The following is a 27,837-nucleotide window of genomic DNA, read 5'->3' as shown; positions in this document are numbered from 1 at the left end:
TCTGTCGGCGGGCTCATCCGCAGGGTATGGCGTCAGGAGGTAAGGCAGCAATGGATAGCCACGGTCACCTGCAAGGGGAGGCGGAGTTAGGATCTCCCTTCCCATCCCCGTCCCCTCACAGCTCCCCCACCAACTCCTGACCTAGGAGCCAGCCTCTCCCCTCAGGCCATGATGACAGGAGCCTGTTCAGGCCGGAGGTGGTGAAGATCTGTGCGTCGTGGACGCTTCCCGGGAACTTGGCAACGAGGTCCGTGAAGATCCCCTGGTGGTCACAGGCTGCCTGGACGTTGATACTGTAGAACCGGTGCCGATTCCTGTAGACCTGCGGCTCCTCTCTGGGAGCGCATATGGCCACATGCGTGCAGTCGACTGCTCCAATCACATTGGGGAAGCCTGCAAAGGAGGAGAAGCCAGCCCGGATGGGTGCCAACTCTGCCTCCGAGGTGGGAAAGTGGATGTGCTCGCGGATCCGACCAACTAGGGCGTCCAGGAAGGCATGCAGGCAGCGGCTGGCGGATGACTGGGAGACCTCCAAGGCCTCAGCCATGACTCCCTGGAAGGAGCCGGTCGCAAGGTAGCGGAGGGACAGCAGGACCCTCTGGAGGACGGGGATGCCCCGGGGAGCCGCAGCTTGCCCCTGAAGGGCGGGCGCGAGCTCCTCGCACAGAGCCTGTATGGCTGCCCTGTCCAGGCGGAAGCGGTCCAGGCAAGTCATGTCGCCCAGGAGCAGGGATGGCACCCTGGCCTGGAACCGGCGGCGGCGTCTGAGGCGGCGCCGCCTGAGGGCCGCTCGGACAAACACGGCTGGCAGGAGGTGGCTGGTCCGGATGGCTGGGAGCCGCGGCGGCAGTGGCGGGCACCAGGCGGGGATGATCAAGGTCCTGCCTGGAAGGAATGCAGGTTGAGTTTCAGCACCCTGAACCCCCCCCCCCACGCACAGCAGCAGGCCTACCGGTCTCAGCGGCCCGTTGCAAGTGGTGCTCAGGAGCAGGTCCTCTGTCCGCTGCATGGGCCGTCCCAGCCACCCTTCCCGGTCCTGCACCCCCTGTGCCCTCCTCCATCTTGCCGAGGGGATGGGTGAGCACATGACTAGGTGGCTGGTTCCCACCACTTATCTCGGGGACCGGACATTCCAGCGGGCACTACCCCCATGTCTGCTGAGAGCACTAGTGGCGGCGGAAGCCAGCGCCAGGCAAACTGGACAGAGGCCGAGAGAGTGCTGCTTTTTGGGCTCGTGGTGGAGAATGCGGAGGTCGCCCTGAGCACGCACAGGGGCTCCTCGTCCCGGTCTCGACGACGGGCATTCTGGCAGATGGCAGCTGACAGGGTCTCGGCTGTGGGCAACGCGCCCCGCACTGCTCACTCGGCAATGAAGCGCTGGAATGATTCTTTCGGGCCCGCGCGCAAACGAGTGCGCCTCCTCATGTCTCAGGGGGTTCCTTATGAGCGGGCCCTTGACGAGGGGCTCCCAGGCCCAGAGGCGGTCATGCGAGCGGTCATCCCGGAGGCGGTGGTGGGCGGCCTGGGCGTTGAGGTCCTGCCCGGTTAGTATTTGTGGATTCAGGGAGGCGAGGGGGGGGACGTATGGATCGTGGCACATGTGTGACAGGGCCTCTCCCGTGAGTAGGCACGGCCCCTGAGGGTCCAGACCCAAGCCAGGCGGAGGCAGAGGCAGCGGAGTCTGTGCCCCCCCTGGCAGAGAGCGGGGCCCAGGAACAGGCAGCCCTTCCACCGCCACAGCAAGCCCCTGCTGCCAGCGACGAGGAGCCTCAACCGGGCCCGTCGGGGGGCATGGATCCGGAGCACGGTATGTATCTGTGGCCCTGCTGCTGGTGGGGCCAGGGACCGGCTCGGCCGCCGGCCTCGGCCACACATCCAAGGCCACTCATGGCGCCGACCGGTCTCAAGACGAGGGGCTGCGGCCGCAGTTGGAATGGGTGTGCTTGGCCCGGCTCGGTGGCCTGTGGCAGCCCATGTTGGGCCGCTGCTCTTCCCTCCCTGGGGCCTCTTCCCACCCATGTCTCGCTCCAGCAGGGACCATGCGCCTGGAGATAGGCGGGGAGGTGATTGCCCAGCTGCGCGAGTTGCCACCCTCCCGGAGGACCACTGCTGCCGGAGCGGCTCTCCTGCAGTCGCTCGGCTTCCCTGTGTCGGTGGAGGGTGAAGGTGGCCCTGGGACTCCGCCGGTTCAGGACACCTCATCGACAGAGCCGCTCGAGGAGCTGTCCCAGCCTGCAGCACCATCCCCTCCAGCCCCCCCGCCCCCGGGTGCCATGGGCCGTGTGCGGGAAGGACCTGGCTCCGCCTCTGAGGGGGAGGGGCCCATGGAGGGGATCCTTCCAGGCGCACGGGCTCGCGGCCCCCGCCCTGCCCAGCGGCTTCCCCCGACACTAGCCGCAATGTGGGCGGCGATCGAGAGGGAGCGGCTAGAGGTGCACGCTGCATGGGAGGAGGCGAACAACCGCGGCCGGGAGTTCATGGCTGCGGTACTGGAAGTGGGGAAAGGGGTCCGTGCCTCTCAAGTCCGTGCCGAAGCCCTGCTCGGGCGGCTCGTCGCCATCCTCGACCCTCCGGCCCCACCCGCTGCAGCAGCTCCACCCGCCCCAGAGGCACCCCTCCCTCGGGCCCAGTTGCGTGCGAGAGGCCGGGCCCGTGGACGGCCAAGGGGGTCCGGCCGCCGGCCTCGCCGGTGACCGCCGCTGCCGCCTTGGGGGTGGGGTGGGGTGTTTTGCTGCACAGACGGCTCTCCTACACGCCTCCCCTTCCTCACGTCTGCTGGGGGAGGTGGGATGATATAATAATAAAGGCTGATTTCTGTGCAATGGGTGTCTGTGTTCTTTGCCTTGGGATGGGGACGAGGGGGCAGGCCCGCTGTGTCTGCCTCTTGGTGGCGGCCTCAGGCCAGCCCTCCCCTTCGGCGCCACTGGGGGGCTGTCCCCTGCTGCCAGAGACTGGCTGCTGCCCTGGATTCCTCATGGCAGGGCGCCTGCCAGTCCCATGCCAACCTCTCTGGACGCGGCCGCCAGGGACTTGGTGCTACATTGGGCAAACGGGGGAAAGGCTTCTCAGACTACGCCCACCCCTCTCCTTCCCGACTGCGAGCCCCGCCCGACACACGAGCCGAGGCAGTCTGCCAGCATGGGCGCGGTTTGCCTGCTGCTCTGGGGCCTGGCCGGGATCGCGTGCTGCCCATAGGCTGCGCCTTTCCTGGCCCCTCCCCCTGACGCTTGTCAGGAACAGCGCCCTTTGGCTGCGCCTGGCGGCGGCCGTGGATCAGACCCGCCCACAACACTTTCTGGTTCTCCAAAATTGCATCTCTGTGCCGCTGCGGGCGCCGCTGCGGCCACACTTTGCTGGCACAGGATCCGGCCCGGCGGCGCCGCCACACCACCAGTGCAGCCGCGTCGGCGTTGGGGCCGGCCATAGGATTGCGCTGTAAAAGACAACCTGAGGGTGGTCATAAACGCCACTGAGTACTTTGATAAATGTCCAGACAAAGAAGTTGGGTTCTTCTTTGCGGATGCAGAGAAGGCCTTTGACAACTTGAATTGGGATTTTATGTTTGCATCGATGGAGAAGATGGGATTTCGGTAAAGAATTTATAGAAGCAGTAAAGTCAATGTATAAGAAACAGAGAGGGACAATCTGTGTCAACGATGACTTGACAGAGAAATTTGAAATAAGAAAAGGAACAAGACAAGGCTGTCCACTATCACCGTTACTGTTTGTTATGGTCCTAGAAATATTAAGGCAGATTAGAGATGATGAAAATATAAAAGGAATTAAAATAAAGGGATCTTCATACAAATTGAGAGCTTTTGCAGATGATGTGATGTTTATAGTAGAAGACCCAATACAATTCTGCCAAGATTACTAGACAAGATTAAAGAATTTGGAGACTTGGCAGATTTTTATATAAATAAAAAAAAGTCAAAAATAATAACCAAAAACATGACCAAGAAGAAGCAACAAGAATTGGGGGAAGTAACAGACTGTGAGGTGGTACACAAAACCAAATATCTGGGAATAGAGCTGACAGCTAAAAATATTGACTTGTTTAAGAATAATTATGAAAAGCTTTGGACACAAATCAAAAGGGATATGATAAAATGGAACAAATTAAATCTATCATGGTTAGGTCGGACTGCCACAGTTAAAATTGGTGGGCTGTTGATTTTGTGAGGGTGGTGGGTTAGCACTATGATCATTGTGAGGGTGGTGGGTTAGCACTATGATCATTGGTGAGGAGGCCGGCTTGGGGTCGGGGATCCCAGTGATCCGGGGACGTGGGAGGTATGGTGGTGGGAGCAGATTATGGAAGGGAAGGGCATTGAGACATGGTAGGGCTCGGTGCCCTTCCAATCTGCGTCCCATCCCAAAATATACCTGTTGTCCCATCCCAAGATATACCTGTTGTGGGGCTCCGACACTGGCGCTGTGCAATGCCAGGTCCATAAATAATAAGACCAAAACGCTGCAAGATTATCTTGCAGCATGTGGACCTGGCTTGCGTGACCGAGACATGGGTGAGGGAGGGCGAGATGGTCGCTTTGAAAGAACTAGCCCCCCCAGGTTATACGGTCCTCCACCAGTCCCGGACAAGTAGTCGGGGGGGAGGCATGGCTTTGCTCATTCGGGAGTCTTTCTCCTTCAGACCACTCCCCACCCCCAAAATTACTGGCATTGATTGTGTGGGCCTAGCGTTGGACGCCAAGGAGAGGCTGGCAATATGCGTGGTGTACCGACCGCCTACTGCACCTGCATCTTCCCTGTCTGGTCTCTTGGAGGCGGTGGCCAGTTGGGCCTTGGAATTCCTGAAACTTTTGGTTCTTGGGGATTTCAACGTCCATGCTGACGACGATACCTCCATGCAGGCCATTGACCTGGTGTCCTCCATGGCGGCCCTAGGACTCTCCCAGTTTGTTTCGGCTCCCACGCATCAAGCAGGTCACACGCTGGATTTGATTTTTGGGGCAGGGATGATGGTGGTCCTGGATGCCTATGATGCAGTGCCATGGTCAGATCACTTTGTTCTGAAGGCTCGTCTGAGCATGCTGCTCCTTTCCCGGGTGGGCGGTGAGCGGATTTATGCTCGCCCACGGAGGCTTATGGATCCAATTGGTTTCCAGGCGGCTCTGCGGGATCCGATGCCCCCTGGCAGTATGTTAGATGAGCTGGTGGATGATTGGCATGACCGTCTTTCCGAAGCCATCGACGCTATTGCCCCCTGCCGTCCTCTCCGAGCCCGCAAACGGGTAGCTCCTTGGTTTACCGAGGAGCTTTGCCAGATGAAGCGGTCTCTGAGACGACTAGAGCAAGTGTGGAGGCGGGGGCGCGACGAAGAGGCAAGAACATCTTATAGGACGTTTATGAAAGCCTATGAGGTGGCAGTGAAAGCAGCAAAGAGGGATTTCTTAGCTGCTTCCACTGCGTACGCTAGCTCACGCCCAGCTCAATTATTTTGAACAGTTCGGTCCTTGGTCTCCCTCTCTCAGGGAGACCACCAAATTCTTAATTCAACTATTGGCTGCGAGGCTTTTGCGAGCTATTTTGCGGGTAAAATCTTGTCCCTTCGCCGTGGCCTGCCACCCACTGTTGATACAGTAAGGGAACTGGAGACCCCTTGGCCATCTTCTGGGTCCGTATTAGACCATTTCAGGCTGCTCTCTCAGGACGATGTTGACAGGATCCTGCAGGGGATGAGGCCAACCACCTGTCCTCTGGACCCCTGCCCATCCTGGCTGGTGAAGGCCAGCTCAGAGGGGCTACGGGACCATTTGGAGGCCATTGTTAACATCTCCCTGAGCTCTGGGGTTTTTCCAGGAGTGTTAAAGGAGGCGGTAGTGCGGCCCCTCCTGAAAAAAACATCTTTGGACCCCACCAACCCGTCCAGTTACCGCCCAGTGTCGAACCTCCCGTTCCTGGGCAAGGTGATTGAGCGGGCGGTGGCGGTACAGCTGCAGGAATTCCTGAATGATGCTCTAGTCCTGGGCCCATTCCAGTCTGGCTTCCGTCCTGGCCATGGGACGGAGACAGCCTTGGTTGCCCTCACAGATGACCTTCGCAGGCATCTGGATCGAGGCGGGTCAGCGCTGCTTGTGTTACTTGATCTCACAGCAGCGTTTGACACGGTTGACTATGATTTGTTGGCCAGCCGCCTTGCCAACGTGGGGATTAGGGGGACAGTCTTACAGTGGCTGGTCTCCTTTCTCCAGGGTCGGGGACAGAGGGTGGCGCTCGGGGGAGATCTATCACCCTGTCACCCTTTGGTGTGCGGGGTTCCCCAAGGGGCGATACTCTCCCCGATGTTATTTAACATCTATATGCACCCCCTTGCCCAGTTGGTGCGGAGGTTTGGGCTGGGTTGTCATCAATACGCGGATGACACCCAACTTTTTCTGTTGATGGACGGCCGGCCAGACACGGCCCCAGACAATCTGGCCAGAGCTTTGGAGGCTGTGACGGCATGGTTGAAACAGAGCAGGCTGAAATTGAACCCAGTGAAGACGGAGGTCCTGCAGCTGGGACGGGGGCTGCCAGATGTTGGGATCCAGCTCCCTGCCCTGGATGGGACACCACTGGCAACTTTGCCAGTGGTAAAGAGTCTGGGTGTGCTCCTGGATGCCTCCCTATCGATGGAGGCCCAGGTCACGGCAGTTGCCAAGTCTGCATTTTTCCATCTTTGTCAGATCAGGCAACTTGCCCCCTACCTGACGCCCCAGGACCTGGCTACAGTGATCCATGCAACGGTCACCTCCAGGCTAGATTACTGTAACTCACTCTACACTGGGCTACCCCTGGGCCTGATCCGGAAACTACAACTGGTCCAGAATGCGGCGGCACAGGTCCTGACTGGTATACCTTACCAGTCACACATCACAACTGTCTTGCGCCAGCGGCACTGGCTTCCGGTTGAATTCCGAATCAGGTTCAAAGTGTTGGTTCTTACCTTTAAAGCCCTGAGTGGGTTGGGACCAGCATATCTTCAGGACCGCCTCTCCCTGTACATTCCCCAGAGATCGCTCCGATCAGCGAATAAATATTTACTTGTGGTCCCCGGCCCTAAGGAAGCCCGCCTCGCTTCAACCAGGGCCAGGGCCTTTTCAATCCTGGCCCCAGCCTGGTGGAACGCTCTGTCAATGGAAACCCGGGCCCAGCGGGACATATTATCGTTCCGCCGGGCCTGTAAGACAGAGCTGTTCTGCCAGGCGTTTGGTGATTGAAGGGGGCGGTGCCATGTCAGCCTCCCACCTTTGGGGTGGGGAAGGTTCTCCCCACCACTGCGCCTTGTTAATTTGTTTTATTATTTGTATATTGATTTTAGTTTTTGTTTTTATCGATTTTAACTGTTCACCGCCCAGAGCCCCTGGGGATGGGCGGTATATAAATTGAATAAATAAACAAATAAAATAAAATAAAATGAATGTGCTGCCTAGAATTATGTTTCTGATGCAAATGATACCAATTAATAAAGACAAAAAACAATTTGAAAAATGGCAGAGGAAGATATCGGAATTTGTGTGGGCAGGAAGGAAACCTAGAGTTAAAATGAAAGTGCTCTGTGACGCGAAGGAAAGAGGAGGAATGCAGTTACCTGATCTTCGATTATACCATGAAGCAATATGTCTAGTATGGTTAAAAGAATGGGTGTCTTTATCCAATCATAAATTGTTAATGTTGGAAGGATATAACAAGCTTTTTGGATGGCATGCATATTTGTGGTACGATAAACATAAAATGGACGCAATGTTCCAGCACCACTATTTGAGAAGGAATTTATTTCTAACCTGGCTAAAATATAAAAAGTTCATTGATCAAGAGAAACCATTATGGATTGTTCCAGCTGAAGTAATCAAGCCGAACTTAGAGTATAAGGGGAAAGAATGGCTTACCTTTAAAGAGCTTATAGAAATAGAAAATAATGAGTTAAAACTCAGGTCAAATGAGGAATTACCATTCAAATATGGCTGGTTACAATACTGACAGATCAAAGATTTATTTGAGTCAGATCAAAGGAGGACAGGTTTTAGAATTAAAAATTTCAGAGTTAGGAGAACTTTTGCTGGGGGATAATAACAAAGCAATTTCCAAAATGTATAAATTGTTATTAAAATGGTATACAGAAGATGAGACAGTTAAAGTTCAAATGGTAAAATGGATGATAAATTGTAATAATGAAATTATGATGGAAGCTTGGGAACAATTGTGGAAAAATACATTAAAAAATTCAACTTGTACCAGTATTAAAGAAAATGGCTATAAAATGATATATAGGTGGTATTTAACACCGAAGAAGTTAGCCATTGCAAACAAACAGCTATCTAATAAGTGTTGGAAATGTAAGGAGCATGAAGGTTCTCTATTTCATATGTGGTGGACTTGTGGCAAGGCTAGAGACTTTTGGTCTAAAATATGTGTTGACATGTCTTCAGTACTCCAATATAATGTTGTTAAGAATCCAGAAATGTTATTATTATCCTTGCATTTAGAGGACGTTAATAGAAAAGACAGAGTACTATTGTATTATATGATAACAGCGGCAAGAACGTTATATGTACAATATTGGAAGAGATAAGAAATACCAGAAATTGAAGAATGGACACAAAAATTGTTGTACATGGCAGAAATGGACAAATTAACAAGAAAACTGAGGGATCAAGATCCAAAGGGATACTTTGAGGATTGGAGGAAACTGAGAAAATATTTAGAGAAAAAATGGGATGTTAAAGGACAATTACGGTCTTTTGAAAGTTATTAAATAAGATAAGATATCGTTTAGATCTTTACCAATAATTTAAAAAATGTGACAACTAGGATTTAGAAATAAGATTAGAAAACGGGGGGTTCGAGTGCTGTTGGAAGTCAACACAGAAAAGGGGGAGGGGAGGGGGTGGGAAGCATATAACCATGGGAAACGAAGGAAAATGTAACTGTTATGATCTTAATTGTATGTTAACCCATCCAATAAAAATTTTATTTAAAAAAAAATCTATGTACTGCCCGACAGGGACCCCAATATCCTTCTCCCCCCCCGCCCCACTCCCATTTCTCAACTTTAATTGCTCTATTGCACTGGAATGCAGTATCAGAATGTTTCTTACCGTTTTAGCTGGGGGGGCTATTTGTGTCATTTTGAGGATGTTATTTTGTAGTATCTCGGCAGTGCACTTTGTGATTTTTTAATTTTGTTTATATTCATGCATCAGCATTCGTGTCATTATAATACTGCACATTTTAGAGGGGTTATAATTTTTTATGCGGGCATATAATGGATGATGTAATTTTGTGCGTATGCGCATATCACAACAATCCAAACGTGTTGAAAATCCCACCCATCCATCATTTTGGTAAGCACAGCCCCCCATTGCTCATGCGCCTCTCTACCAACTTGACTTTTTGGGGGGTGGCAAAATTGGGTTCAGCAAGAGCCGACACCCTGTAAAGGGAAGTGCCCCTCTCCATTTACGGAATATCTTTAGGAAACATGGCTGAAAAAATTTATTTTATTTATTATATTAGATTTTTAGTCCGCCCTCCCTGCGGGCAGAGTACAACATTTCAATTTACATAAATGACAGTTAAAAACAGATAAAACATTATACAAATAACATTAAAACAACTTTATACAATAAATACAATACAGCTTCTCTTCAGATGGCGATGATAAAAAAAAAGCAGGCTCATAGTAGTAAGAGGGGTATCCTGGCAAGAAAAGGAGACATTAGATCTCTGGTCCCTTTGGGGAGAGGAGAAAATACAAGAGGCACTGCGTCCCTCTCACCGGAACTATGACTGGTTCGAAAAAATTGCAGAACAGATGGCTGCTAGAGGACACAAGCACTCCACCCTTAAATGCAGGGCCAAAACCAAGTTGATGCTGCTGGAATATAAGTGCATGGTTGCTCACAACGCCAGATCGGGTAATGCTCCATCAACATGCCCATTCTTCAGAGAGCTTAACAGCATCCTACAGGGGGGCGCAAGTGTTAAGCCAAAATGAGTATCCAGGAGCATCAATCCGGATGTCGAGATGGAGCGACCTTCGACTCCCTTGGTGCTGCAGCCAGGGTCAGCGGAACTAATCTCCCTTGACATGATCACAATCGACTCTTCACAACTCATCACATCAACACCAAGCTCCCCAGGTAAGTGGATCTCCAATTGGAGATTTCCAAGCACGTTCCATCATGACTCCTTGAAGACTAACTGACAAGTATGTTCATCGTATGCTCTTATCCCGGTCTTGACCATTCAGACATGGTGGGGAACCTGTCGGAGGATACTTTGGTGGACACTGATGTGGATTCTGATGAAACAAATATTGATGGCCTGGAGGAGTCAGGTACGCCATAAAGAACACCAGCTCTCCCTGAACTTACAGGTTAGGTCATGGGACTAACTCTGGCCAAAGCCTAGTGGTTGGTGGTGTACTTTTAGAGAACACTTCGTTTTTTTGAAGGCCAGGATGTACTGACAAAGCAGATATTTTCTTAGAGAAAGAGGACTCCTATGCTGTGATGTTTAAAGGGACAGTTAACGTCAAGAAAAGTTAAAGATCAACACACTCCTAATTATCTGGCCCTTTTCTTTGTGCAATTTCAGGAACTCGAGACCTCAAGACATAATGTAGATGAGAACATACCACTATCTCCACAGGGCAACCACCCAGGTGAGCCCTCCTCCACTATCAATGTTATATTGAACACCATTGTTAACTGCCCTTTTTTTAAAAAAAACAACCCTATAGCCGGCCATTATCCAGGGCAATACAGCCGGTACCCTCGTGCCGAGTGCACATGCAAACACCACCCTCATTGTGGTTCTAGTCTGGAAATGAGACTGTGGACTAGACAGTGAGGGGAAAAAATAAATTATAAGTTGTCAGCTGAAAGAGGAGCCAGTAGCTGGGTTGGGGTTAACATGGTGTCTTCTTCCTCAGTGTTTAGAAACCCCAAATCATAGAATCCTAGAAGTAAAGGGTACTAAGAGGTCTAGGGGTTCATCTAATCCATCCACCTCTGGGAGCTGACACTCCGTTTGCCGTGCTGCTTTGTCACTGTGCTTGGGGAGTGTGGATTAGGGAAATTGCAATCCTGTTAGAGAAAACAGCATTCCTAATGTCTGGAACCTCGGATTGATGTTAATACCGCTAAACTCTGAATATAAGGAGGAATTTTTTGAAATAACTGTCGCTTTCCTTCCCTGTTAAAAGGAACACCAGCATTGACTGTGGCTGAACTGCCTCTGGGGACGTGCCTTGCTAACACTCGGATGAGAAAAAGGCGGCCTGTCGGGCTCAATGGCATCGCTGACAAAATGTTAATGCACCTGACATACGAGCATCGACAAGAAACAGAAGACGGAAGAAGGCACCAGCGAAAAGCAAGGCAATGGTATCAGGAGATTCTATGCAAAGAGAATAGCAGCCATGAGGAAGTCATGCAAGAGTGCAGAAGTGAGAGGGTGCTTTTCCATGAAGCTTTTAAGCAGAGCATGGAGATTATGAGGAATGCCGTCAGCATTCTTCAGTCGCTTGGGGACCTGACGCTAAGACAGCAGCAGGCTGTGGAGGCAGTGCAGCCCTCTTCCGCTATCACAGATAAAACCAGCCCTTCTGATAAGCATGGGTCACCCAAAAGATCATGTGTTGGCTGCCCCAGGGGCTGGTTGACACTGTAGACTATGTGGAGGAACGTTATTCACATGGAGGACAAACATGTCCCTGATAGTGATCCATGCATTGTTAGTTGTTATGTTCAACAGAAAAACACATGTGCGAGTGTCTGATGAAAGAAAAGTTGTACTCCACAGTGTAACAGTTAACAAAGATGTTGATTTTTTGCATTTGAAACACCTGTCTTTAGAGAAATTTAACTATTCACAATCAAAATGTTAACTATTCACATGACACTGTTCACAGGGAGGATCACACATGCTGGGCAACACCCCGTCCCTCTCCCTCTGTCTTTCCCTCTCCAGGCACTAGACTCATCAGCTAATTCTTCTGACCTTTCCTTCCAGGTTGGTCATTCTCTGGACACTCAACACTGAAAACAGTTACGGGTGTTATTCACAGGCATTACTATTTCATAGGGACTATTGGTCATGTACTTACATGTGGTCATCATGACTCTCTGCTCCATCCCCTCGATGGCACAGCAGAGGTCTTCCAAGTTCCGTGCTCTCTTCTGCCGTCCCTGATCACCGGTGGATAGGGTGGATTCACTTGTTGTTCCTTGCTCTGTGCCAAACAACTCTTGGCCACGTGGGGGAGGTTGCAGATTGTCCTCTATGGTTGCCCCTTTGAGTTAAAGTGGGAATTACTGTTACCTTCACATACATAGACAATAGAACAGTGTTCAATGACCATGAACTGATGAAAGCAGTTCCCTGTCAACAGTGGGCCACTTTTATTCAACAAGTGAACTAATCTTCTTCACAGGTGGCGACATGTTCAATGCTACTGTGACCATGGTTTCTGACCCCAACTAAGAATCGGCATGGTTAAATTAAGCTATGTAACTTCAAGGCGGGTAGGGTTGAAGCGGTGTGCCAGAGGACAGCAGAACATTACAAATCACTGACACAAATTACTTGCACTCTAGGAATGGCCAAAGGAGGTTTTCCATCACAGCACTGGAAAGAACGGTTATGGCTATGCTGAAATACTGGCTACTCTGCCTGAAGAAATCAGGCTCAATCCTGTCCCCTCTCCTCTCAGAAAGCAGATTCCCGCTCCCCACACCCCACTACTTAACCAATGATTGTCCACTGAAGATTGGGAATTTCCCTTCATGTAGACACAGTCAACGTAACAGTCTATTGATAACCTCTAACTACGCAATCCATCTTGAGTCTCAATGAGAAAGGTGGACTATAAATGACATGAAATAAACACAAAAATAAAGGAATAAACAAATAAAGGTGTCGGTGAACAGCATCAACTTTAGAACTGGTGTGCAGGGGTGTACAGGATGATTAATGCCATTGTCAACATCAACATCCCAAGGGAGAAATTGCTTGGGGGGGGGGTGATGATCCTGGGGGCTTACCAGTGTTATTCTGTATTTGCAAAATCGTACAGAGTCCGGTTGCAGCTTTTACAGCAGTGAACTGTCTTGTGGCACAAGCTTTAGAGTGCCACAGCTCTCTTCGTCAGATGTAGGGACGGTATGAAGAAACATGTCAGAGATATATAGCTTGTCGGGAGATGGTGGTTGAGAACGCAGGGAGTGAGGGGCATGAAAATGCAAATCAGTGGCATAAGTCTTGAGAGAGGTAGATCATGCAAGCCACCTTTTCCATGACTGTTTCAACTGATTTGTATTTCCATGTCCCTCTTTCCTCCTGTGCCCTATCCATCCTTTCCCCCAAACAGCTATATCTCTCTGGCCAGTTTCTCTGCATCCTCACTGCACCTGACAAGGAGAGCTGTGGTTCACAGAATCAGAGAATCGCAGAACCCAGAGTTGGAAGGGGCCATACAGACCTTCTAGTCCAACCCCCTGCCCAATGCAGGATGAGCCTAAAGCATCTCTGACCAATATTCATCCAGCCTCTTCTTGAAAACTGCCAGTGAAAGGGAGCTCACCACCGCCCTAGGCAGCTGATTCCACCTTTGAACTACTTTGACCGTGAAAAAGCTTTTCCTAATATTCAGCTGGTATCTTTCTGCATGTAATTTAAGCCTGTTGCTTCGGGTCCTATCCTCTGCTGCCAACTGGAACAGCTCCCTGCCCTCCTGCAAATAACAGCCTTTCAAATATTTAAAGAGAGCAATCATGTCCCCCCTCAATCTCCTCTTCTCCAAAGTAAACATTCCCAAGGCCCTCAGCCTTTCCTCGTAGGGCTCAGTCTCCAGACCCCTGATCATCCTCGTCGCTCTCTTCTGCACCTTCTCAATTTTGTCCACATCCTTTATGAAGTGAGGTCTCCAGAACAGCACACAGTACTCCAGGTGCAGCCTGAGCAAGGCAGTACAGAGAGGGACTATGACCTCCTGTGATTTCGATGCAATGGCCCTTTTGATACAACCCAAGAAGGAGTTTGCCTTTTTTGCCACTGCATCAAACTGACTACTCATATTTAGTTTACAGTCCACTCTTACCCCAAGATCTCTTTTGTATACACTGCTACCCAGAAGTGTATCCCCCATCCTGTATTTGAGCTTCACATTTTTGTGGCGCAGATGTAATACTGTGCACTTATCTATGTTGAATTACATCCTGTTTACAACTGCCCACTTCTCCAGAGTATTCGGGTCTTGTTGAATTTTAACTCTATCTTCCTGGGTGTTTGCCACTCCTCCCAATTTGGTATCATCAGCAAATTTAATGGGTAGCCCATTTACCCCTTCATTCAGATCATTGATAAAAAATATTGAAAAGTACCAGGCCCAAAACCGAGCCCTGTGGCACCCTACTGGACACTTCCCTCCAATCTGATGAAACGCCATCGACCACCACTCTTTGGGTGCAGTCCTCTAACCAGTTCCCTATCCACCAGACTATCCTATAGTTCAGTCCACAGTCTTCTAGTTTACCCTTTAGAATGTCATGGGGAACCTTATGACAAGATTTGCTGAAATCCAGGTAAATCACATCAACAGACTTCCCATGATCCAGTAAGCTCATCACTTGATCAAAGAAGGAAACCAGGTTGGTCTGACAAGATCTGTTGGGGACAAAACCATGTTGACTTCCCCGGATCACTAAGCGGTCCTTCAGATGCTTACAGATCAATCCCTTTAAAATCTGCTCTAGTATCTTCCCAGCAACAGAAGTCAGACTGACCGGCCTGTAGTTTCCTGGGTCATCCTTCTTCCCTTTCTTAAAGATTGAGATAACATTCACTTTTCTCCAATCTTGTGGCACATCTCCAGTCCTCCAGGAGGCCTTGAAGAAGATGGACAGAGGCTCTGCAAGTTCTCTACAAAGTTCTTTGAGCACTCTTGGGTGCACATCATCCGGCTCAGGGGATTTGTATTTGTCCAGTGCAGCCAGGTGCCTCTCCACAACCTCCCTGTCAATGTCAACTAGCCCCCCAGGTGTCCTGTCATCTACCATCTCTCGATGGGCTCGAGTTCTTCAGGAAGAAAACAGGCAAAAAAGTCATTAAGCCTGGCTGCTTTTTCTCTGTCCTCCATCAGTTTCTCCTTCCACTCCCAACAGCGGTCCAATTGCCTTTTTTACCTTGTGTTTGCTTCTCACATATCTGTAGAAGTTTTTCTTATTGTAGCGAGCCCCCCTGGTCAGACCCAGCTCATACTGAACTTTGGCTTCTCTGATGGCTGATCTGCAGTACCTAGTAACCCTCATATATTCCTCTTTAGAGGTCTGTCCTCTCCATTTCCTGAAAATTTCTTTTTTTCTCCCTTAGCTTATTCTGCAGCTCTCTGTTCATCCACATCGGTTTCTTAGAGCCCTTACCATGTTTCTATCTTGCTGGAATAGTAAGGGCTTGCAAAAGCTCATGTTTGAGAAGAGCCTACGCTTCATTTGCTCCTTTCCCTTCCAGCACACTCCCCCATGGAATGACTCTCATCAAGCCTCTGAGTTCATTGAAGTCGGCTCTATGAAAACCTAACCTATGAGTCTGGCTACGAACTTTCTTGGCCCCCCACAGCAATTGGAATTCAAGGAGGACATGGTCACTTCCCCCTAAGGTCCCCACCACCTTCACTCCATCTACCAATTTTTCCCTGTTGGTTAATATTAAGTCTAGTATGGCTGAGTCCCTTGTAGCTTCCTCCACCATTTGAAAAAGGAAGTTATCTGCCAGGTAGGTCAGGAAGTTGTGTGATTCTTGTCGCTTTGCTGAGCTTGTCTCCCAGCACACATCGGGGAAATTGAAGTCACCCATAATTATAAGGTTCTGATGTCTGGATACTCTACCAATCTGTTCAAGGAGGGCAGCATCCTTTTCCTCTCCCTGGTCAGGCAGTCTGTAGCAGACTCCAACAACAATACCCTTTGTCCTTCCTCCCCTTTTTTCCACCCATATACTTTCCACTAGGCTGTCAACCACATTCTCCAGGACTTGCTGACAATCAAGCCCTCTCCTCACATACGATGCCACTCCGCCTCCTCTTCTACCCTTCCATTTTTTCTTGAACAACTCGTACCCATCCACTACCACATTCCAGTCATGGGAATAATCCCACCAAGTCTCAGTAAATCCTACTATATCGTAGCCCTCTGCAAGAGAAGCTCAAGCTCTTCCTTCTTATTACCCATACTTCAGGCATTGGTATAGAGACACTTGTAACTTTGGTCTCCAAAGCTCATGCCACAGTACAGTTGGTCAGTTTTAAAGGTGCCATGGGACTTTTCATTTATCTGAGGGCAAGCCACTCTCATGATCAGTGTTGTCATAACGGAGGGGGCCCCCCGATTGTCAACAGGAACAAAAGTATGAAACTTACACGTGTCTCCTATCTTGCCAGCTGAGCCATCCTGCCTGCTCCCATAGTTGCATCACTGAGGCGAAGTAAGGTGGCTTCCCACTCTGCTGCGGAATCCCCTGCCATTCCTCGGGAGCATCAAAGAATGACCCTTTGATTCTCTTGAATTTTGATCGGCACAGGTCAGGGGTCTGCTGAAGTCCCATCTGGGAAAGTCTCCTTGCAGCGCTGACGAAAACGGCCTTTGTTGGAAGTGCATTCTGGACATGATTCTTGGAGCCTTCCCTGTCTCCAGCAGGATAGAGAGTAGGCTCTCGACTTCAACGTCCTTCCAAAACACTCCTCTCCTATGTGGGGCCACCACTGCAGAATGGCAAAGTTTCAAAGCACCAGCAAAGGAAAATCTTCAGAGGGATTACTCCTGATGGCCTACTTGGGAAAGAAGCCAGTTGCACTATGGATTGATGAGCAGCTCCTAAGATCTGCAGGAATTAGTCGCCATTGCCCCTCCCACTGAGATCTCTCCCTTATAGAACAAACTTTCCACATCCTTTTTCTCTCTCCATACCACCTCAATTTCTGCAGCTTATTACTTTGTTCAAGACCACCTGGTTTGCAAGGTTTTTTTTTAATAATTTTTTTATTTTTTAATTACTAACACTACAAAAAGGGAAAAATGGGAACAGGGGGAAAGGGAAGACACAACATATAATACACACACACTACATCTACAGGTATTGCTTTCCCTTCATACTACAATTGTTTAAAGTTAAAACTTTATAATATGCTGTTTAGATCGGTAGATCTTATAAAGTACAAACTACAATCAGAATCAGGTCTTCTTCCCCCCCCCCCCGCGTCTTGGTCGCAGCTCTCTCTGAACAGCTACAGTTGCTGTGCTCGCTCCCTCCTCCCCCCCTTCAGCTTCTAAGTCCTCTTCTTGTTGAAACTCTTGATAGTTAGACACAAAGTCTCTTAGCTGTGCTTCCGACGTTATCTTGTAGGCTTGGTCTTTATAACTAAACGAGATACCTTCCGGAAATAACCATTTGTATTTTATTTAACACTTCCTCAGAAGAGCTGCAAACCTTTTGTATTTGAATCTTCTTTTCCGAGCTAAAAATGGAACGTCCTTCAATATCTTAACCTTGTTACCCAGAAAATCCAAATCCACATTGTACGAATTATATAAGATGGTGTCCCGAGTCTTCTTAGATGAAAAGTCGATAATAATCTCGCGAGGCAGCTGACGCTTCATTGCATATTTTGAAGATGTCCGACGGACTTCCAAAATGTCGCTTTTTAACTCTTCTTTAGTTGCCTTCGTGGATGTCGTCAAAAGTTCCGACACCAAGTCCTTTAAATTTTCATTTTCCTTCTTCATATTCTGGAGACGCAATACCGTCTGAGCATGATCCACTTGTAGCCCTATCAGTTGATTCTCCAAAAGCTTTACTTCTTTGTTTGCCTTCATGAGTTCTGCATTTTCCCGAGCAGACTGCTCTGCCCCCGAGGCTGCTTCCTTAATGGTTTTCACTTCGCTTTCAATTGAACCAACCCTTTGACCGATTTCATTCAGCTTATCAACAAAGGGCTTTATAGCTTCGATGACTGACCGCTTAACCAACTATTCAAGAGACTCTCCTTTCCCCTACAAGGCAGCCGAAACAGATTTGCCCATAGCAGGGCTTTTTCGTCGCCATCTTAGGGGGGGGGAATCTGCCAACTAAGATCCGAGACTCAATGAAGGGGAAGATATCCGAACCTTCTTAGCTTCAACTCCCACCAATCCTTTGCATACGCTTGAAATGACAGAAGGGATTCGCTACTTACAGGTTTTCACCTTAAATCTGCTTTTTTCCGTTCTCCATGGCCTGGCAGCACACGATGTGCTGCGCAAGTCTGCTGCCCTCCGTAGGAGCAAACGGGCAATTTACCCCCTGCATCGACTTCAGGGGGCTCTTCCCGGTGCGCTCCGGACCCTGACCCCCTCACTGGGAGTCCTGGGGGTTAACCCTCACAGGTCAACTGCCCGGTCAGGCTGCTCAGGTGCTTCCTCCCGGACCTGCGGAGAGGAGCGTCCGACATGGCCGGGAAAACAAAACCGAATCCCTGGTTTGCAAGTTTTGATAGCTTTTTTTTACAAAACGTGCTCAAACATCCATGGATGTCGAGACAGGAAAAAACTCAGCATATAAAACATTCAGTGCACCAAAATAATGAAATAGTGAAACAATGATAACAACAACATTTTATTGAAAAGCAAGATAGAACTTTGACAAGGCAGTTGAAGCAAGCAGAACTGACCACTGCCTTAAACGGCTTTTTTTTTTTTTTTTGCAGATTTAAAAGTAAGGCACTCAGGTGTGGTTATTGTGTATGAAGGTGGCAAGCACCTCCCGCACCAGTTTTCCCTCTTCCAAATGATTGCAGTCATTACTGGCGAAGTGTTCTGGATCACAGTGCTGCTGAACTAGCCCCGGATCACAGATAAAATCATGAAGGCAGTGCTTCTTTGCCTAAAAAATATTATGCAATATCATACATGTGGATTCCACAGATATCACGTTCTCCTCCCGCACACACAAACGTGACAACAAACATCTCCAACACCCCTTCAAGTGGCCAAATGTGCATTCAACCATGTTGTGCGCTCTGCACAGGGCACAGTCAAACCCTTGTTCCCTTTCAGTTTGCTCTGCTCGACCATGCCAGGTCTTGCCAGGTAAATCTCCAAGCACTTCAACTGTATCACTCAGGTGTATGAGTTAAAGTTACTTTATTGAAAAGAAATACCAGTATCAAGATGGTCAGACAGGATCATTGGCTGGAATGGCTCAGGATGGCAAAGCAAGGTTAATTATAGTACAAAGTCCCCGTCCCCCTAGTAAGGAAGAAAGTCCGTTAGGATTTTGGCTCACAGAGCCTGGGAAGAAGAGAGGAGGGAAAGCATGAGCATTGCTCAGTTTCTTAGAAGTTCGGTGCAGTCTCTGCTGTACTTCAAGGTCACTTTCTCAGGCCTGCCAGGAAACTGTTACCAAAACACCTGCAAGATAAGCAACTAGCAGTTCTTTAGCAAAACAGGTTTTACTCTGCATGTTCTCAGAGGCATATTAATCCAGCTAGCATGGCAGACACAGTAAGACATTTAACACATGGCAGATATGCTGGGGCTTATCTGACACATAGGGCTTCATCAGCCAGCAGCACATGGGGTATACCTCATCGGAGATTATTTGTGCCGGCCCTGAAACTCCCTCGAGATTCAATGTTGGATTTCCAGGAATGAACGATCCCACATCCATGGCTGCATAAATGGCTGAACTGCGAAAAATGAAAGCATCATGATTCTTCCCACTCCATCCAGTCTCAGCATCGATGAATCGACAACGGTTTCTTGCAGAATGATGGAGGAGAAATGCTTATGATTTCCATACTGGTCAGGGTGCCTTTGCAGAGAACAGATAGGGATGTGAGTTCTATCTATGGCTCCAATGCAGTGAGGAAACCCGAGTGATTCAAAACCATTTATGATCTGCAGTTTGGAAAAAAGGAAGGGATTATTTACCAAAAGCTAGCCAAGATACTGCCACAGTGCCACAATTCACACTTTCACATACTTGTATTAGCACAATGAAACATTTAGCGCCTCATTTAAAACAGTGGAATAATAAAATATCGATATATCGCTATTCTCATTGAATTTTTTTTTAAAAAATCACCTTTCTGATGTCTCTCCCAAGGCACAGTGTCTTCTGCAGTAACTCCACCTCCAACGCAAAACAGACTTCCAGGACTATCCAACTGATCCCGAATTGATCGCGGTGGCGAGGTACCAAAGCGCAGCAGCCACTCTCTTTTTGATGGGTATTGGGGTTCGCATCGAGGTGGACTACCACTGTAGTCTCAGTTGAGGGACCTCCACCAGTTCAATAAATGTGTGTCTGGTCATACGGAAGCTCTCCAACCACTGACTATGATCCCATATTTGAAGAACAAACTTCTCCCACCAGTCAGAACTGCATGGATAGACCCAAAATGGGCATGAAGTCCTTTGCAGCGAGAGCATGCCAGGGTAGATTCATCCGTGATTCTCCTAAAGGAAGATCTCTTGGACTTGTACAGAGTCTTCCTTTTAGTATTAATGTTGCATCGGTACACCAGACAGCAAAATTGAGCTCTGAATCATAGTGATAACCACCTGCGCCAAAAGAGCTAGAATAGCTGCCTGTGGTGCCACGCTTGCAAACTGCCTCCGACATGCAAAAACACCTCCAAATCCAGTCACTGAGGATGGGGGTATCTAACAACATTCAAAATTGCTGAAAGGAAGGATTCACCAATGAATTTGAATTACTTTTGGCGGAAACACAAATAGTCAATCACTGCCTTTTGGGGGGGAGGTCTGATTGAAGTCAGGAACCGTGAATGTAGATGATCGAAATAGCACTATGCTGAGTGCGTCTGTGAAAAAAAGGGGGGCGGGGGTTGGTGATGCACTTTCTCCACTTGTGATGAAAGTGCTGGGACTTTCTGAAAGAGCGCATTTAATGTGGCATATGGATGCTTTGCCACACAGGAAACGCAGATGTGGATGCTGCATATGTACAGTCAATTCTCAACGCAATTCATCAACTTATGGCTTCAAGGCGCCCAAGATGCGTGAAAAAGAGAAAGTGCAGAAACGGTCTTCCTCCACCATTTAAGAAAGGAATTTTTTGGCCAGGCAAGTCAGGAAGTTGTGTGACTCGCCTGGACACATAGCAAAGTTGGTCTTCCAGCACACATCAGGGAAGTTGAAATCTCCCATAACTATAAGGCTGTGTTTCTTGGATACCCTATTAAGTTGCTCATAAGAGGCAGAATCTACTTCATCACCTTAGTCTGGTGGTCTGTAGCAGGCCCCCAACCACAAAACTGCTCATCCTTCCCGCTCTTATTTTCACCCAGACACTTTCCACTGGGCTGCCACTCTCCTCTTCCAGTATTCCCTGACAATCAAGCCCTTTCCTCACATACAGCACCATTCCACCACTTTTACGACACTTCCTGTTCTTGAACAACTCATACCCATCTGCTACTGCATTCCAGTCATGGGAATCATCCAGCAAAGTCTACTAAGTCATATCTTTCCATCTACATTCCTAGATCAAGCTTCTCCTTCTTATTGTCCAAGCTTTGGGCACTGGAAGCCTTGTGACGTTTCCCATCTTTGACCTGGCCTTCCCAGCTAGGCTTCTGCTATTTGTTCTCCTTCTTCCCTGAAATTCCTATGCCCGTTGTCTCCATTTCCCTGCAATGTCAGTTTGACGCTCTCCCGAGGAATCTCCCCAGGTCCCTTCCAAACACATTCTTCCCTGTCCTTGACGGGTGGAGTCCGTTGCATGCAAGCAGGCCATCTTCAAGAAAAGGTCGTTGTTGGTCCCAGAATCCAAGCAGCTCCTGCTGGGACCATGAACGCAGCCAATGGTTCACCTCCATAATCTTCTGTTCCTGTTGCATTCCTCTTCCTCTGACCAGCAGGATCAAAGACAATACCACCTGTGCCCCCATTCCTTTCAGTTGCCCCTGGGGACTTCATAGTCAGCCCTAATGTTCCCAATGGTGTTCAGGGCCATTATCATTTCTTCTCACATTTTACCTGAATCAGTGTTTAGTGTTTTTAAAAATGTGTTCCAACATTCCCCCCCCCCTTTTTTCTTACTCTAGAAAAGCTGATCCAAAGAAGAATTGCCTGTGACCTGAGACTGGGCAAGAAATAGCACTACCCAAAAGGCCACTTAGCAGAGGGTTCATAAAGTTCTCCTGGGCTATTGCTCCCAAACTTTGGAACAGTCTGCCCCAAGAACTTTCTCCAGTTCCTTCAGAGAGGCATTTGTGAGACCAAGAAGAGTTTAATTGTTCCAGATGGCTTTTGTACTAAGCTCAGTTTTTACCCATGGGTTTCAGCTGCAAGCATTTCATGCTTTGCCAGCTTTTATGGTGGCATTGGGATTGTGTGATATTTTACTGTTTTACTTTTAAATATTTATTTACTTCATTTATACCTCACCCATTCTCCCCAACAGGGACCCAAAGCAGCTTCCCATTGTTCTCCTCTTCCCTTTTTTTGAAATCAGTTTTTATTGAATGGGTTAACATACATTTCCATTATACATAATACAGCTATATTTACCCTTTAAGTTGATATATATGCCCTTCCCCCTCCCCCTTTCCCCCTTTTGACCCCCAACAGCACTATAACCCCTTTATTTCTTATCGTTATCTCTATTCCACTATTTGTCCCTATTATTAAAGGTAAAGTTCATACTTATTTTCTATATATCTTAATAATTATCCAGAGACCACAATTGTCCTTTCATGTCCCACTTATTTTCAAGATATTCCTTAAATTTCCCCCAGTCATTCAATAATTCACTTGGATTTTGTTCTTTCAGTTTTCTTGTCATTTTGTCCATCTCCACCATGTACAACAGTTTATGAATCCAATCTTCAACTTCTGGTATCTCTTCCTGCTTCCAATACTGTTCACATAGTAATCTTGCTGCCACTATCATGTAAAATAACAGTGTCCTGTCCTTCATATTAACTTTTTGCATATTCAGTCCTAACAACAGCAGTTCAGGGCTCTTCAACAAATTACATTTCATAATTAATAACATTTCCGCATATATCTTAGACCAAAAAAGCTTGGCCTTGTCACACATCCACCACATATGATAGAAAGAACCTTCATGTTTTTTACATTTCCAGCATTTGTTTGACATAGCACTACATTTGCTAATTTTTTCGATGTTAAATACCACCTATACATCATCTTATATCCATTCTCTTTCAAATTATTACATGTAGATATCTTAAATGTGTGTTTCCATAGAAATTCCCATGTCTCCATTGTTATTTCTTTATTAAAATTTATTGCCCACTTCACCATTTGCATTTTAACCGTCTCGTCTTCTGTATACCATTTCAGTAAAAGTTTATACATCGGGCAGCCCAATCCTAATAAGGGCACGGAAAGTGAACAGGAACCGAACTAAGGCTTGCGAGGGCGCATCTAGCCCGTACGCCCGCGTAAGTGGCCTTCCGCCCGCGCTGGGACGTGGCGCTGGCCCGCCGGCGGGCCAGCACCGGTGCAAGCCACAGGCGCCCGGGCGGCGGCGCAGAAGTGGCATAGAGCCCTACGCCGACGCAGGGGGGGGCGGGGAGCAAGGCGGGGTCAGAGTTAGTCCGCTCCCTAAGCTCCTCCAGAAGCGGGAACGCCCACAGCGGCGCAAAAAAGCTACGCCACGGAAAAAGAAGGCGTAGCCCATAGGCGTCCATGGAACGGCGAAAAATCAGCCCCCTCTCTGAGCGCCTCGCCCCGCCCCTATGGCCCGAAGGAGCATAGGATGAGAACTATCCCGGGGACCAATCAGCATGCGCGCCCGGCGTGGACGAGCCCCCCTCTCTGCACCCAATCACCTGCGACCGCGCCCTACAAAACATCCGGCCAGCGCCACCCAAACCCCCAGGTAAGTGAGCACTCGGCCGGAGGCTCTGCCCGTCTGCTGAGTGGCATTGCCCCTTTGAAAACCGAAACGGGCTGAGGGCATTCACATTGGCAGGCGCAGAATGCACTCCGGGGACTTTGCGAAAAACTGGGGGAACTTCGCATAAAGGGGAAGAGGTGCAAATGTCTGCCTAACTCTCTTTCTACCGTGATAGAAAGAATGACTCCACAGCTAACTGATGCATGCTAGTTGCTTCTAACTAAGCACAAACAAACTAACCCTTCCGTGGCAGAAGGGAATGACACTTTGCAAATTAACCGCATGCTCTCCCGTTTCCTTGCAGGTGCCCTGACTCTGGCGCTCCCACCTGGTGATGACCGACGGAGCGCTGACAGGTAAGGAGGAGGTGGGGGGGCATTCCGCAGATTAGCGCAAACCGCCCATTCACCTGAACCCACCCGCTCACTTGCCGCTTTGGGTGAGGCCCAGCAGGGGTGGGGGGCAACCATGGCCGCCCCTGGCTGCCTCAGAGGCAGGCGCCTCGAAAACCACATGTGGCCAGGTGTTTGTTGTGACCAGCTCATTCTCTCCCTTAAAGGTAAAGGCTTGCCAAGGCCGAGTGCATCCTCACCAGACCGTCATGCATCAGCTGCTGCCCTCGACCATGTGCAACCCCCCCCCCGGATGGCGGAGTGTGGGGCTTGCCTTGCCAGTGGAATGAGGCAAAGCCCACACGTGTCTTTTTCCCCCACAGGCACATCCAGGGCATGGCTGCTCCCCCGCGCCCCGCCCTCCCCAAACATCTCTGACGGACGGTTGGCTGCAGCCCAGGAAGCACCGTCGCGCCGCGGCCTGCATCCCAGCCCCGCCCCTCCGAGCGGGAAGGAGGGCTGTGTGGAATGCTCCAGCTCCCTCGCCAGCCTAAACGCAAGCCCGCTCTTTCCAGTGCAATAAAACGAGATGTACAACAACTGTTTTCTGTGTCTGCGAGTCTGACTTCGTCCTCCGCCCCTCCCCCAACACTCCCGTCACATCTCCCCACCTGCACATTGCCACAAATGTATCCGACACACCCCGTCTTGCCTCCCCGCCCCCTCCCTCCCTCCTCCCCCCCTCCTCCTCTGTATTTGACCAGTGTCTGTACCACCCATCTGCCGAAGAGAACTTGATTCTCAGAAGCCTGTGCCACAATAAAATTGGATAGTTGTAAAGGTGCTACGGGACCCTTTTTGAATTCGCTACCACAGGCTAACACGGCTAACCCCCCTGTATCTATGGCCAGGTAGAGGGTTGGGGCGGGGCATGTGAGCGGGGATCCCCGGTGGGGAGAGTAGCTGGCACACGATAAGCCAGGGAGAGGGTGGTGCGAGCTGCAGCTTCAAGGGGGCGGGAGATGGCAGGGCAAACGGTCCGCTCGCTGGAACCCTAGCCCCCACCAATGGAGAATCCAGGGTGGTGGCAGGTGGATGCCATATCCCGGGCAGGAGGTCTCGCGCGCCTGGGGAGGGTCGCCCCCATCGCAGCCGCAGCCCCAGCAACACAGTCCCATGAGCGGCCGCCTCCCAGAGTGGGTCCAGCCCCTCGGGCGTCTGCAGCAGCCCCATTGGTCATTCCAACACCTTCCACCCCAGGGCGTCCTGCCTCGCATCCAATCCCGTGGAGCAGTTGCCAGCCTCCCACGCCAACAGGCCATGGTTGTTGGGAGGGGTGGGGTGTGCCTCTCAAGTCCGTGCCGAAGCCCTGCTCGGGCGGCTCGTCGCCATCCTCGACCCTCCGGCCCCACCCGCTGCAGCAGCTCCACCCGCCCCAGAGGCACCCCTCCCTCGGGCCCAGTTGCGTGCGAGAGGCCGGGCCCGTGGACGGCCAAGGGGGTCCGGCCGCCGGCCTCGCCGGTGACCGCCGCTGCCGCCTTGGGGGTGGGGTGGGGTGTTTTGCTGCACAGACGGCTCTCCTACACGCCTCCCCTTCCTCACGTCTGCTGGGGGAGGTGGGATGATATAATAATAAAGGCTGATTTCTGTGCAATGGGTGTCTGTGTTCTTTGCCTTGGGATGGGGACGAGGGGGCAGGCCCGCTGTGTCTGCCTCTTGGTGGCGGCCTCAGGCCAGCCCTCCCCTTCGGCACCACTTGGGGGCTGTCCCCTGCTGCCAGAGACTGGCTGCTGCCCTGGATTCCTCATGGCAGGGCGCCTGCCAGTCCCATGCCAACCTCTCTGGACGCGGCCGCCAGGGACTTGGTGCTACATTGGGCAAACGGGGGAAAGGCTTCTCAGACTACGCCCACCCCTCTCCTTCCCGACTGCGAGCCCCGCCCGACACATGAGCCGAGGCAGTTTGCCAGCATGGGCGCGGTTTGCCTGCTGCTCTGGGGCCTGGCCGGGATCGCGTGCTGCCCATAGGCTGCGCCTTTCCTGGCTCCTCCCCCTGACGCTTGTCAGGAACAGCGCCCTTTGGCTGCGCCTGGCGGCGGCCGTGGATCAAACCCGCCCACAACACTTTCTGGTTCTCCAAAATTGCATCTCTGCGCCGCTGCGGGCGCCGCTGCGGCCACACTTTGCTGGCACAGGATCCGGCCCGGCGCCGCCGCCACACCACCAGTGCAGCCGCGTCGGCGTTGGGGCCGGCCATAGGATTGCGCTGTTAGAGATCATTTTTATTCCTCCTCCAAACAAAAGATCCTTTAATTCTGTATTTTAGTTCTAAAACCCACTTTTCTTTTATCAGATTCAAATAAATCTTTAATCTGTTGATATTGCAGCCAACCATATTCAAATGGTAAATCCTCATTGTTATTTATTTTCAAAGAATCTCTGTCCAACCACAATAGATCTTTATAAGTTATCCAGTCTTCTCCCTTGTACTCCAAATTTGGGTTTACCACTTCTGCTGGAACAATCCACATAGGTCTTTTTCCCCCAATAAGCCTCTTGTACTTTTGCCAAACCATGAAGACATTCCCTCTCACAAAATGATGCTGAAACATCCCATCCATTTTATGTTTGTCATACCATAGATATGCATGCCAACCAAACAAATTATTGTGCCCCTTCAGAGCTAACAGTTTAAGATTAGATAGTTTTGCCCAATCTCTCAACCATACTAAACATATTGCTTCATGATACAGTCTCAAGTTTGGTAGTTGCAAGCCACCCCTCTCTTTTGCATCACACAACACCTTCATCTTGATTCTTGGCTTTTCCCCTGCCCACACAAATTCTGATATTTTCCTTTGCCATTTATCAAAATGTTTTCTGTCTTTTACAATTGGAATCGTTTGTAGCAAAAACATCATTCTAGGTAACACATTCATTTTGACAACTGAAATACGCCCCAACAACAAGTTCAATTTGTTCCATTTCAACATTTTTTGTCATATTTGTACAGAGCAGTTTTGATTTTGTTTTGTTAATGGTAAACCCTGCCAGCTCTCCAAATTCTTTAATTTTATCTAACAATAATGGTAATGTCTGGACTGGTTCTTCCACTATAAACATCACATCATCTGCAAACACTCTGAACTTGTATGAAAAGCCTTTGAGTCTTATACCTTTGATACTGTCATCTACTCTTATTTGCCTTAAAAGTATTTCCAACACCATAACAAACAACAAAGGTGAAAGTGGACATCCTTGTCTTGTACCTTTTCTTACCTCGAATTTTTCTGTCAAATCGCTGTTTATACATAATGACACTTTTTGTTCTTTGTATATAGCTTTCACGGCCTCTATAAATTCTTGCCCCAGTTCCATCTTTTCCATTGTCAGAAACATAAAATCCCAATTTAAATTGTCAAAGGCCTTCTCCGCATCCTCAAAGAAAAAGCCTAGCTCCTTTTCAGGGTGTTTATCATAATATTCAATGGCATCCAACACAACTCTCAGATTATCCCTAATTTGTCTATTTGGTAAAAATCTGGCCTGTTCTTCTCCCAAAAAGTCAATTA

At 49.5% G+C, this 27,837-nt stretch overlaps 1 long non-coding RNA gene across 1 annotated transcript; it reads left to right on the top strand.

Annotated features, from left to right (window-relative positions):
* Positions 1-22,680: 22,680 nt before the first annotated feature.
* On the top strand, positions 22,681-24,866 carry LOC129338665 (uncharacterized). Its single transcript, XR_008597966.1, has 3 exons — positions 22,681-23,916; positions 24,239-24,290; positions 24,650-24,866. It is a non-coding gene; the product is annotated as an uncharacterized LOC129338665 (long non-coding RNA).
* The last annotated feature ends 2,971 nt before the right edge of the window (positions 24,867-27,837 follow it).

The sequence above is a fragment of the Eublepharis macularius genome, chromosome 12 (genome assembly GCF_028583425.1).
Source record: "Eublepharis macularius isolate TG4126 chromosome 12, MPM_Emac_v1.0, whole genome shotgun sequence".
NCBI classification, from domain to species: domain Eukaryota; kingdom Metazoa; phylum Chordata; class Lepidosauria; order Squamata; family Eublepharidae; genus Eublepharis; species Eublepharis macularius.
Note: the sequence above shows the minus strand (reverse complement) of the source record. Positions and strands in the feature narration are given on the sequence as shown.